The following is a 14,258-nucleotide window of genomic DNA, read 5'->3' on the forward strand; positions in this document are numbered from 1 at the left end:
TGCACTCAATTTATACTGGGGACTGCGGCCAACTGGGATTCTGCCCTGAGGCGCCACTTGACAGCTTCCTGGCAAATCCCAGAGATCATTTCTCTCATCTCATAACTTATGTCACAAGTACCATAGAAAGTAAGAAGCTGTCCACTCCTGCAGGAGGAAAAATCCACAGAAGACAACATGGGGAAGGGCAGGGAGTGAGAAAGAGAGAGATGAGGATAGAGAGAAAAAGAGGAAAGGAGGGGAGAGGGAAGAGAAAGAGAGAGGGAAGGGGGTGAGGGAGAGGGAAAGAGAAAAGGAGGCATGAGAAAAGAGGAGGGAAGGAGAGAGGGAAAGATAGAGATTCAGCTCTTTCCAATACATAGCTTTTGAAAAACCAACTAACCCTTTGGGGCATTCTGTGAAATAAAATACACAGAAAGACTCAACGGGAGGAGAGCATTCAATTATTCAAAGGCACATCATTAAAGCAAACTGTGCCGCGCTGGTGGGGCCCCGGGCAGCGACTGTGTTCAAGGCAAATACTCAATTCCTCTGAGACCTTTGTTACTGATGGTTACAAAAACATAGCCTAGAATATTGTATTAGTGTCCTAATGGCCTAATGACTGGGCAGGCAGGCTGCAAATTCTCAGCTGTTCTGAGGCAAGGGACCTGTGGTCTTTTGAGGCTCACAGATTCCTCACCTGAGCCAGGAAGGGGCCTGACTGAATTATAGGTCTGTTAGCTTTTGTCACAGGAAATAGAAGAAATTCTATTAAAATACAGGACGGCAAGAGCACACACCTCAGCTCCAAGGGACACCCAGCTCCTTGGGCCAGAGATCACTCACTTTTGCTCCCAATGAAATCCCAGAAAAGAACTCATTTACACAGGGTCAACTCGGCTCAAGAACTTATGTATGTTTTCCGGGGGGCGGGTGGCACACAGACAAAAATGTACTTTATCCTTTTATTATGAGAAAACAGTTAATCCCTGTTTTCTTTCTTAAGTGTTCAAATTGTCTACAGAGAGTATGTGTTCTTTTATGAAAAACCATAAACAGTTTTCCAAAACAAACCATCTCCAGGGCCCGCGCCTGAGCAGTGACTACGCTTTGGTAGAGGAAGGGGCACAAAGTGGAGTTTATATATTGCCATCCTCCAGGCCTGGGAATGCTCCCAGCCTTGGTTCAATGCAAATGTCTTTAAGCTCCAGGGCAAAAGGGCTCATGCCCACCTCAGCAAGGGGTCTGGCTGGTGGAAGGCATGAACAATCCCTGGGGTCCCTCCCCACATTGCCAGTGACAAATCCTAAATTTGGCATCCGCTGGAAGCAAACAGGTTCCTTTTCCTTCTCCCCAGAGTCCCAGACCTGGCCCAGAACTGCGACAGGCTGTGATTTTCAAAGAAACGCTTTCCTTCGGAAAAATTCTCTCCTGCTTTTAGCAGAACTTTCCCAGAAGACCGCGCCCACCTACTGCTACTTGTTTAAGCGATTATATGGCACCAAGATGCGATTTAATTAAAGTTTTTACTTAAATGTGTGCCCTCTGGGGCTGGGAGGAAACAAGGGTATTTTTCTAGTCAATTGGCAGCATGGGGTAGTGGGTGGCTGGACCATGGTTTCAGGCTTTTTATGATGTACACACACACACACACACACACACACACACACACTTCTGAAACAAGACTCTCAAGACCTCTAGGTTGATGTACCAGCTAAAAGCTTTCAAAATTCCCAGAGCTTATGAAATTCTTGGGAATGCCAAACTTCTGGGATTTGCTACTTGGCTTCAGAAGGTGTGAGAAAGTGCCAACAACAGGATCTGCCCTAAAGAAACAAAAAGCAGGGAATTCATTGTATCAGCGTGAAACACAATCTACTTTTTTTTTTTTTCTGTTCCCCCTGCTTAGTCTGGGGAAAAACTGCCTTCTCTTTATGCTGCTTGAATATTACACTGAGTTTAATATCCTGATAGTTTTCCTTCTTGGCTAGGGTGACTGGCAATTTTGTAGACTGGTAATTCATGTCATTTCTTGGTTCCTTTATCTCTATTTTATTAAAAAATGTGTCTCCAGTGTATAGAGCATTCTCTGGTGCTGCCAGCCGTCACTATAGATTTTCTGAATGAATGCACCTGCTGAGTGGAGCGCAAGGGAGCTGTGTGTGTGTTTATGTGTATGTGTGTGAGTGTGTATGCATGTGTGAATGTGTGTGTGCATGTGTGTATGTATGTGTGTATGTATGTGTGCATGTGTATGTATGTGTGTGTGCGCATGTGTATGTATGTGTGTGCATGTGTAGATGTGTGTATGTGTGTGTGAGTGTGTATGCATGTACGAATGTGTGTGTGTATGTGTTTGTGTATGTGTGTGTATGCGTGTGTGTTGTGTATGTGTGTGTGCATGTGTAGATGTGTCCTTTGTGCCTGGGGCCAGCAAAGTGTCTAGGTTCCATGAGTGCACCCATGGTTTTACAGACCTGAACTCTGGTAAGGATGTAGCTGTGTCTTGGCTGGTGGCGTTAAGGGAATCAGTGACATCACCAGGAGACATCTAGACATTCCTGACCAATCACGACCTGTCACGGAACTACAAGTGCCATTCTCCAAGGCTTCCTACAGGAATCTGCTCTTCATAGCCTCCCCAGTGTGTGGCGTTCAGTTCAAACTGCAGCAGGTCAGTAATATGGATGGGCCTGCTGCCCACCACTCATGTTCAAGACAGAAATCCTCAACCATGGGGTTTGTGGACATTGAGAGGAACATACACCAGGGAAACTGGTGTGAGTTCTGAACCACGCACGCACGCACACTGTCACAAACTGCAGGAGAGCCTTTCTTGCTCACACATGTGCCCTACAAAAACTAGAACTCAACAGGATGCCACACAGATAACACACTCGGTAAGAGTGTTCCTGGTCTCTGCCCGGGTGTGCGGCAAATGGGCTATTTTATGCCATCCTGGGCAGAATCTGTTCTCCTCACCTGTTTTAATAGATCAGGTTAAGCACGTGTACGTGCTTCTTACGTTCTTACGCAAAGAAGTACGTGTGTCTTACGTTAAAATGCTGGCTACCACAAAGCAAAGAGAAAGGACCATGCAAGCATTCCTTGCACACCAGTGCAGTCCGTTAGTTGGTACCGCAAATGCACATCACTCTGCTACCTGTGACCCCGGAAGACAGTCTGGGGTCACGGTCAAGAGCACAAGTAATGGAGACAGAAAACCTAGATGAGAACCTTACAGGGCTGTTGCTGGCCCTGTGGCCTTGCAAGCTGGTTACTCTGAGTTTTAGGTTGCTCATTATTTACACATGAAACAGTGATGCTATACTTTCTTCATATGGTTGATTAGAGGATCGCATGGGAGAAGGTGGGGTGGAGCTTGTTCCGTGTCCAACCACACACCACTCACACCTCCCAGTAAATGCCAGTAATGCGCTGCAGGTTCGTGATGTAAGGAAGCGGGCTTTGCATCTTCAGGAAATCACACCACAGCTCTCTGTTTGGCATAACAGCAGCCATATCAAAACGATAAGGCGGTTTGACTTGGCTTGTTTTCAGAGTGTTCACAACAGCTCCCCGTAATCTTCTATCCACACTCACCATCTACTTCAGAGCGCCCCTCTAGACAAACGGGGTGGAGGATGCTCCCCGGCTCATTCTTGCTCTGCCATGGTCTACATTTTCGGAACCCATCTTTGCCTGCTTATTAACAACCATGAAAATTGCACCTATCTCTTTTGTGCATTTCTCGTGCTGCTGCTTGTGACTTCAAAATGTTTTTTATGGGGAATCAAGTAGTATCATCACACACACACACACAGAGCATATCACGTTTAAGTCATGCTAAATAGATCTATACCCTCAAGCATTTACCCTTTCTTCAAACTCCATTTTAGTAGCTTCTTGAAGTGTCCAGCCCATTATCACACTTACTACCTCTGATCTACAGAATTTCTTACTCTTCCTAACTATAACTTAGTACCCACTGGCTACTTTCCCCTGCTCGCCAACCTGCTTCTGGCAGCTACCACTATCCTGTCCATTACGATGAGATCAAAAGTTCTATACCCAATCTAATAGAGCCAGGGCATACTTGTATTTTTGTGCCCACTTACTTCATTCTTCTGATGGCTTCAGAGTATTGCAGACTCAATGATTTTGTTTACACTCATTAACCATTTATGATACTTACAACCTTTTCACTGACTGGTTATTGTGCACGCTGCTGTAGTGAGGACTTTTGGAGTGCAGCGTGTATGGGCGTGGGCATGACAAACACGTGCCTGCCTTCCCTTTCCTTCCCTCCACTGAGCAGATAAGAAGGCCAAGGCTTATCTGTCGCCAGGCCTCTGAGATCAATCAGACTGGGAGAGTGACTCTAGCTGCACTTATCTCGCCAGCTCTCTTGAGGTCAGTGCCTTAAAGAGCCATTGAGTGTAGGTCTACAGTTCCATGCCTGAACTCTGTCTCCTGATGGGATACTGACTTATCCTATATCTATATCTGGTGACTGGTGCTGGACCCTGGTTTGTCCAGTGCCTGTGTCTGGGGACACATAGGAGACATTGGACATCCATAGGACAAAAAACAATGCAGCCAGGCAGGCCCTCTATTGCACACCGAGCAGAGCTGCCGGGGAAGCGGTGATATGTGTGTAATGGACGAAGGCACAGGGATTTGTAAACAGCCAGTGCCAATCACGGATCACCCCAGCTCAATAAAACGTCTTTATGGGGTAATTAGCAGTTCATAAAATCTGTTGAGTCACTTGCAAAGCTCTGCAGCCCTCCTTCAGTGCTCTTGCTGCCAGTGGGCCCCAGGGAGGCATTAGCTTTCACTATGATGAATCGCAAGCCGGCCACAAGGTAGACAGCAGCTGCTCACGCACAGGACAGTACACAAAACGTCTCTCTGTTTCTGCTGACTGCAAAGGCAGTCCTCAGCCAACCCAGAGGAATACTAAGCTGTCGCAGTAGTTGGCTATGGGCAGAGTCAGGGAAGGAGGAACTGATCGCGTCCCCATGCTCAGGCTCCAGAGTCTCATCTTACTAACAGGTGGAACACCGCGGATCGCTCTTGGCAGAATTAGAAAGCAATCATGTGAGTTGCCTGCTCCTAGCGCCTAGCAGAGCTCCAACCCTCTGGTGGCTCCTACCTTTATGTCCACTAGCCATGATGGTGCTGTTGGCAAGTTAGCATCTGTTGAGTACTCCAGCAACAACCCCATTCTTCACCGGAACCCTATAGTGGATCATCTACAGCCTTCAAATGGGAACCCAAGATTTAGGAAGGATAAACTGGGTTTACCTTCGAGTTAGTACCCCTAAGTGCTTCCTGAATTTAAACAAATGTGGCTGGTGAAAAAAACTATTCTCAAAGTACAGAAGACTAAAATATCATAGCAGAAAACAAATATTCCTTGTAAGTTAAAGAAGATGAAAAGAAAAAAAAATACTTCTACCCAGTGACTCTGAAGAGGTGACAATAACTCTCCTGCAGAACTGCATGAGGACATGCCACTGGGCAGACGGAGGTTGCTTGGGTTGGGTGAGTGGGTTAGAAGATGCGGGGGTGGGCAGGTGCATGGTTAGACTACGTAGATGGACAGGTGAGATAATAGAGGGGTGGATGAGTGAGAGGATGTATGTACGGGCAGATGAATGGACAGGTGTAGGTGTGGATACGTTGAGATGGACAGATGAAGGGATGCAAAGACTGTATAGATGGGTGGATGGGAGAATAGATAAACATAGGAGTGAATGAGAAGGCTGCTGTGTTTGTGGGTTTCCTGAATACTTCCTGGGGTCACTGTACTTAGTCTAATCCTTTATTTACTTGTTGCCTCTTCAGTGAGACTTTTCATCCATCTCTTACTGTTAAGAAAGTATTTCTTCCCTACTCTGTAGCCGTGACCACTATTTTTGCTTTAACTAGAGCATTTATTACTGCTTGATACTTAATTTTAAAACATATTTATATTTATTTTAGGGGTATTAGGGATACACACACACACACACATACACACACACTGGTGGAACTAGGGTCAAAGACAGTTGTGAGCCACCCTCTAGGTGCTGAAATTGAGCATCTGGAAGAGCAGCCAGTGCTCTTAACCTCTGAGCCGTCTCCTCGACCCCTACTTGGTACTTTTCTATGTTTGTAATTTTCTCTCTCTCTTACGTTAAAGTGCAAGCAGCACGAGGATTTTAAACTAGACTGGCCATGGTTATCCCTAAGACTGAGAAAATTAGCTCAGAGTGGGCACAAAGATCCCTTAAAAGATACATGGGTTAGTCGAAGAATAGAGGCATATACACTGCATGTCACATAGCACCATACATTAACACATGGTATACCATCTCCTCTTAAATACATATTCTGGATTTCTAAAATCAAAAATAGGGTCAGAACTGGTGATAAAATAAAACTGGATATATATTGCAATGCAGCTCCCAGTGAACCTGCAGCACGCTGGCAGGATAGGAAGAATCCAACTCATGCGCCAGCTGTTTCTAGGTGACAAACGGCCATCAGGACATGAACAGAGAAAGAGGCTCTGCTCAAGCAATCACTGAGAACAATGACCCATGATGCTTACAAACTGTAAAGTCCCATTAGTTTTCTTTTTCTTCATTCATGGTTTTACATTCATCAGGGACTGCTGTGTCGGATTTGTATAGCATGACCGGCCACCAATAACAAAGGGACAACTTAAACCCCAAGGGCTGACCAGGCCCAGTTGTGGGGTCCCCAAGGTGGAGGGACTGGAGAGAGGCTTCCAGACCTAGTCACTCCAGTTGGTTCTGGATAGCATGCTTGCTTGCATCTACAGAAAACATCCTACTCTGCCACCAAAAATAACCAAGCGGCTTTGGATCAAACAGTGTGACAGAATATATAATTCGGGACGTTATGGGATGAAGTGCTGTTGCCCATGTTGATATGAGGTAGAAACAGGTCTCCACTGAGGGAAGATGGGTAGACGTGGATTCAGCCAAGCTCCCATGCCCCTCAGTGGTCTGGCTACTAACAGGCTTCCTATGTGTAGGAAGAAGCAAGTGGTCCATGAAGCTAGGCTATCCCTTTCAGCAGGCCATCCATCCCCCTCACGTGAGGTACCAATAAGACAGTATAGCACGGGAGTCAACAATCTTCGCTGTGTTACAACAAGTGAAGGAAAATACCATCCAAGCCCCTTTCAAGGAGAGAGAATTCTGAGGGTAAGAGCCAAGGGCATCAGTGAGAACAGGTGCGGGAGTTAATGTTTCCGCCAAATCAACTTCTGTGCAGGATGAGAATATTCTAACAGACACTTAGTCCCTCCTCGTTGCTCTCGAAGCCCTGAAGCAATGGTTCCCAGGACACTGGAATTCCCTGACCATCTCACACTCAGAGAAGGGACCACCGAAGCTTCGTGACGGCTAGAGATGGGACTTGCCTCCTGGAAGAGAGTCTACACACTTCTGACAACTGGTCAGGGTCACCTTGCAGGAGAGACGTGAGCCCAGATCACGATGCTGAGGGTGAGGGCATGGACTGGGGCCACACACCTCCAGCCTTCCATTCAAACTCAAGCCTCGGGTCAGGACCTGACAGTAGGTTAGGGAGTGTGGGTTCCCTAGACTTCATTAAGTCTCTCCTCAAGGGGGCCACGTTGAGTAAGTTTTCCTTTTCTGCTTTTCACTATGTTTCTCTTTAGCTGGCTTTCCTGAAACTGGGGGCAGGTCCTAGTTTGTGGGGGCTGCCAGGGTTCAGGCTCTGACCCTAACGATTCTGTCAGGTAATGGTCTGACCTCAGCATACGCAAATTCTCACTCCCATAGACCCCACTTCTACGGCACAAATGGCACGCGGTGAGCAATGCCACCCTCGCCGAGCTGATGCATCAGCTGACAGCTCTCACACGCAGCCACCGTAGGGAGCAAGAGCATCTTCTCTGGATGCATGCACCTGTCTTGTTAATGACGCAATACTCCCCATTAAGATACACAGTTCACAGTGGCAGCTCGGTTTAGTTAGAGCATTCTAAAAATAGCCTCTTGGGAAAAAAAAAAAAAACACACCAAACCAAACAGCCCCACTTGTGGTTGGCTCCAGGTCTCGCGCCGACGAAGGAGACAGCAGCAGTAGCATCCCAGGCTGCAGTCAGGCATGCCTTTGCAACTGCAGTCCCCAGGCCCACACCGCATCTGACAGGCACAGCAGTACAGCGATCTGTTTGTAAGCTTGGCGAGACCTCACCCCTGTGTCCGTGCAATCAGGTGGAGCCCGTAGGGTGACCCTGGATGACCCCTCCTGGTGGCCTGAGTCACAGCGGTCCTCTTCCTGTTTCAGGCCTCCAGCCTTTCCCATCTAAGCTTCGAGGGGGAGTAAATGAACCCCAGCTGGGAAATTTAGAACTGGCATTTCCTACAAAAGGGAAGTAGTTGTGACACAAGATGACTGGCCACCTGCAGCTGCTGCTGATGCAGAGAGCAAGTCCCCTGGGGGCATGTGCAAGGACCAAGCAAGGGAGCAGATGAGGAGGCGTTGCATTCTGGAAGTAACCAGGCTGGCGTATGACAAGCTGAGGCAGATGCAGTCTAGGCCACCGCTCTAAGTCACCACCAGGGTCCCTGGTTGGGCCACTAAAATGTTGCAGACAGCGGTTGAAAAATAATGGCAGTGAGCCCTCATCTGAGATCTCTAGGTGATGTAGCCAAGGACACACAGTTACTTAGTGGCAAAGCAGTTAAGAATCCAACAGGTCCCTGACTCCTACCTCTGGCTTCATGTTTGTCTTCTTAAGTCTATCCCCTGGCACTGCAGAGGTCACAACCAAGTCCCATCCTACGTCATCACCTGTTTCACGTTGCCTCGCTTTGGAATCTCAAGCGCCTGCATCTCCGATCTGACTCTTGTCACCCTGTGTCACCATCTGCTTCACTCCTTACGGAAGTTCTCCTCCCTGTCTCCAGATAGCTCATTGCTGGAAGTCTCCCTGCCCAGGCCATCAGCTTCCTGTATGCCCATCCTGGCACTTCTGTGTAAATGTGGCACTCTGGGCTAGTTTGTTGCATAAAAACCTGTCCACATTCTCCCATCCGCCTGTGGGGTGTGCTTGTATCGAGAGTACAGTCAGTCACACACTGGTGGTTTCCCCTTCCTTTCTTCTCTGAGCACCCAGGACAACCTGTATCTGTCAGACCAGTATCTGTCCTCCCAGCCCCCATATCCAAGAGTTCCTTTTCTACATTCTGGACTCTTAAGTGGTAGCTACTCCTTCCGCTTTCTTCTTCTTCTAACCTTGGAATTCAAGAAGGGGAATGTTACCGACTCCCTAAGGATAAAAACCTGCCTTATCTTCCAAAGCAAGCTTCACACTCCTGTTTCTTTTCTGGCTAGCCAGTTCCACATCCCTCATTCCAGAGGAGTACACGATGGCCTCGCCACAGAGAAGTCAGAGCTCACCCAATGCCCACTGCACTCGTCTGCCACACAGATGACTTTGACTACCACTGCCCAGTCTTCCATCTGCTATGCCTGCTTAGACATGGAACCATATCAGAAGGCCACAGACTCGGGGGAGATTACACATGGAACACTGGAACTTCCTCCATTAGGGGAATTCGGTCTTCATAGCCAGAGTGCCTCTCCCCACATTAGCTATGGGCCTGATCCTCCATCTTTCTCTTTTTCTTCCACTCATTAATTAACGTTGCTGAATTCCCAGAATGCCTGGTGCCTGAAAACCCCCAGTCTTATTTTCCCCATGAAGGAACAATGTCGTGAAAGCTCCCATTTTCCTTTCTGCCTCTCCCCCACAGCCTGGCACACTTGAAACACAGCAATTTGAATTAATGTGGTTTCTGGAGGGAAGTAACGTGGTGAGCACACATTGGAAAGGACAAGGTAGGTTTTCTGTGGCAGAAGGCAGGGGGTAGGTCTGCATTCTCTCTTTGCTCTCTAGCCCCGAGGCCCCTTTCTTAGCTCTTGGCACACTGCTGCTACCAGGCCTGGCTGATTTCCCATGTTTACAGAGCCCAGGGCAAGCATAGTTCAGTGCTTATAATAGCAATAAATTATGACTATAATTTAAAGTGCGGGCCGGTGAAGAAACTCCGATCGCATACCATTCTTGGGCTAGTAACCCTCCCACGGGGGCTGGTTCTCCTCCCAGCTCTTGCTTTATTTTACCTTTGCTTCAACTTCCTGACTAGGTACTTGGTTTCCACTCCTGCTACATTAAAAAGAGGCAGCAGGTGGTCAGTCGCCCACGGCAGCTCAGTGAACTGTGGAGACCTAGTGAGTAGCCTGGACTGGCTTCTTATTTTCCTTCGAGGAGGCGGAACAACAACAAAAAAGAGGAATTATTATTATTATTATTTTTTGCATGTATTTCTCCTCTGCCGGGGTTTGGAAAGATGAGATTAGATGAAAGCTTCAGGCTGGAACAGGGACAGCGAGGCTCCTTGGCTTCACCTTTAGGAACAAGGTTGTGCTGCACTCGTATAAAGAGGATGAGGAGTAGAAGCAACCAAAGGAGCAGTATAGCTCACATCTGAAATATACCCCAAAACTCCAGTTGGGGTACACAGTGGCCAGTTGGTGAAGCTACTTTGGAAGACTGTGAACTTTTAGAGGCAGGGCCTAGCTGCAGAATGTGGGTGACTAGAAGGGGCCTCTGGAGGTTCTACTTGGACCTTTGTTCCTGCCACTCTGTCTTCTGGTCTCCTAGGCTATGAAGAGTCTCCATACACACGAGCAGAGATATGGTTCCTTGACTTCTCTGGCTGAAACTCTCTGAAATCATAAGCCAAAATAAGTCTCTCTCCCTTAATGTTGTTCCTGCCAGATATTTTGGTTATAGCAACACACAAACAAAAGAAACTAGGATCCACAGAGGCTTCCTGTATTGTTCAGTGCCACAGAGTTACACAGGGCAGGCCCCTTTCCCCCAGTAGTACCTCTTGAAGAAAGCACCCTTGCTCTCCTTCAGACCTCATAACTTTATGAAGGAGCTCGACCATAGCTGGGTTTCAACAAAGTAATGAAGTTTGGCTGTGACTTATTTTCTATATAGTTAAAAAGTGGCCTTTTTCTATTATCTTAATAATGTCTCTCCTAGGCTGACGAGTATAATCCAGCTTAGGGGCGAGCTGTTCATGTGTCTGTGATGAAGAGTTCCCTATGGAAGGTTCCTTGGGGAAATCAGAGCACAGTGACAAAGCACATTTTGTCTCTCATCACATCAGCATCTCTGTCTTCACAGGGGACAAGGTCTGACGCCAGATCACTAGAACAGACACATTGACACATTGCCTGGCCCAGATTACAGGCCATCTCCTGCAGAATATGACAGCAAAAGGTATATAGTCTTCAGCAGGAGTTGTGTCTACATGACTCAATGCAATCTAGAGGGTCCGTGAGCCTCTACATGACTGTGTATGAAACGGGGATGCCACCACCAGCCACTCAGAGCATGGATACATTCAAGGAAACTAAGTATAAAATTGACTCTGCTCTATGCCAAGAACAACTCTCCAGTCTTGTTACATTGCACAATGGCTACTGTATCCCCTGGCTTCAGGGCTTGTGATACAATGTCCCACCCACCTATCCACTTCCTTCCTTTCTTCTCCAGTCAGGCTAAGGCCCAAACTCCTTTCTCTCGAAGCCACATTACCAGGGCTTCCAGGCCACGGGCTATTTTCCTGGAGGGTCAGAGGAAGCAGGGTTGGCAGTAGAAGCTCTACGGAAACTCTGAGGGACAAACTGCAACTGCACTTGAACTTCTACACTCGACAGATGACGTTATCTTTCTCATAAATGACTCAGGAAATTATTCAGCCACTTCTCTGTGATACGTTGGGCACTCTCTCTAGCATCCTGGACACTCTGTGAGGACTCAGGGACTAGAGCACTGTCTTTACCGGCTGCCTGAGCTGGGAAGAAGTATTTAAATGACGGAGAAAAATCAAACCTCTATGTGGCATTTCACTACACCAATGTACTCTCCATGGGCAACCATTTCTGGAGGCACCGAGGCCAAAGCTTGCCCTGGGCACGGATTTTTGTCAGTGTTTTACATTACGTGATAGCAGGAATGAAACACGTAGTCCTTTGGTTTTGAGGTGATTGCAGAAAATGACCTTAGGGACCTTTGTTTCCGCTGCGCTGGACCCATTGTAAGGACACTACGACCCAAGGAGGGTGAAGCCTTCTTTTTTGGTACCCAAACTGACATCTCTGAGTGAGATGTCTATATCAGGAATGAGCTGCTCCAATCTCAAAGGTGTGCGCGTGTGAAAACACAGCAGCATTTGTGCAAGGCAGTAAGGGCCAGCACTGGTACCAGGTACACAATGTACCTGCAATCCATGACACTTGCTCTTACAGAGCACCCGTCTTGAGTAGCAGGGAGTTGCTGACATTACTGGCCCACGTCTGCAGGGCTCTGCCTTCTGCCTCTTTCTCTCCTTCCTGCTGCCTGTGTGCTACTGCCCTCCACTCCACCCCAAGGCTTCAGTCCTCACCCCAGTACTGATGAATCTCTGACTCTTATCTCAGCTGTAACAGGCTTTGAGCTTGGGGAAAGCCACCAGGCTGAGCTGTTCCAGATAACACAGAAAGCTGAGTCTTTTCGTGACGTCCACAACTGCTTGCTTATAACGGATCCTGGTCACATCAGTGTGTGATGCTATGACCCACCCTCTACTCAACAATCAGCCCCTGAGCTCAGCCGGCACATCATATAATATTGTAAGAGCTTGAGACACCGGCTAAGAGCAAAGCCAGCCTCATGTCCCACGCAGCTGATGTCCCCATGGTCGAAGGAGACAGACAGATAAACAATGGCTGAGTTGATGCACCACAGGTGTTAATAAAAAGCAGGGGAGGAATTAGGAAATGGCTGTTGCCGAAGGGCTGGGAGGCAGGAAGTTAATTTACACGGAGGTACAGGAGAGCCTGTCTGATACAGCGGCATATGATGGACAGCAGAGGTAAGTGAAGAAATGAACCGACTGAACATCACAGGAAGGTGTCCCTGGCAGAAAGAACAAGGGAAGAAACTGAAATGCTACAATGTAGTACCATGCCTGGAACGTTCTAGGAGAACAGGAAGTATAAGGATGCTTTTGCCCAGTGGATGCATTAGACGGTGGCCAAGATCTCACTCAAGATGGGCCTCGACTATGTGTTGGGAAGGACCTGGGTATTTCTTGGGGACAGGGATGCTTCCATCAACCTTCCATCAGTATAACGAAGTTTCTGATGGAGGCCACTTATGATGCAAAGAGACATCCACTTAACTCAGTTGTGGAAGTCTGAAGCTCAATCTAAGGAGACCTCAGAGGTTTGGCCTCAGAGGAGGGTGGCGGATGGTGGTACATCATAGTGAGAAACCGTTGTAACACATGGTTCACGTGTTGAACCGGAACAGAGAGAGAGAGAGAGAGAGAGAGAGAGAGAGAGAGAGAGAGAGAGAGAGAGAGATGGGTACAGTTCCACAATCCCTTCTGGGGTGGGCACATCCCAGTGATACCAGGACTTTTTGTAAGGCCCTGTCTCTTTAGTGTCAAAAGCATCTCTTGATACCACGAGCCAGGAGACTTAGATTTAACTCAGGGACCTTGTGTTAAAGACACCACACCACACCCAAACCAAACCGAATCAAACCCAAATCCAAACCCATGTTTTGTCAGGATCACTGCAGCTTCTGCGTTATAGGCAGACTGGTCCAGCTGGCTACTGTCATGAGCACAAAAATGCAGAACATTGGCTTGGAGTGACTGCCTGACAAGGAAGGTGTCGAGGAGGGACATCCCAGATACACTTCCATTGTCACGCTGGCTATGTGACAAAGATGGCGGAGGAAATCTTGAGAGCTGCCGGGGACTGTCCAGTGGCTCCCATCCCACCATCTACAACTGCTCATGGGACTTAAGGCAACAAAGCGATCATTGACTTGAGAGACCGAAAGAGCCTCCTCTGTGGAAAAATATATCTGTCAGACCATTAGATCTCTGCTAACAACAAAGTTCAGGGAGAAACATATAAATAAGATTTATTTTGTAGCCAAGCATGCGTAAGGTATTCTAACTGCACTTAAACACCATCATCAAATCCTATTCATGACAGCTGCCCACTTGTTACAAAGAGATGCACAAAGATTTATGATTGTAGACCCATAGCAATCAGTACGACACTGACTGATGGTTCCCAATATGCAGGAGACAGTAGTAAGGATCCTGGGAAGATGTGCAAAAGGCTAAGGACATTGGGCTGACTAC

General features: G+C 47.6%; 1 protein-coding gene across 1 annotated transcript in view; it reads right to left on the reverse strand.

The window, feature by feature from the left end:
* Slco3a1 (solute carrier organic anion transporter family member 3A1) overlaps positions 1 to 14,258 on the reverse strand; it is a 220,127-nt gene that overhangs the window by 130,615 nt on the left and 75,254 nt on the right. The window lies entirely within an intron of this gene.

Source organism: Alexandromys fortis, unplaced genomic scaffold (genome assembly GCF_014885135.2).
Source record: "Alexandromys fortis isolate MF-2015 unplaced genomic scaffold, M_Fortis_MF-2015_v1.1 scaffold_67, whole genome shotgun sequence".
NCBI classification, from domain to species: domain Eukaryota; kingdom Metazoa; phylum Chordata; class Mammalia; order Rodentia; family Cricetidae; genus Alexandromys; species Alexandromys fortis.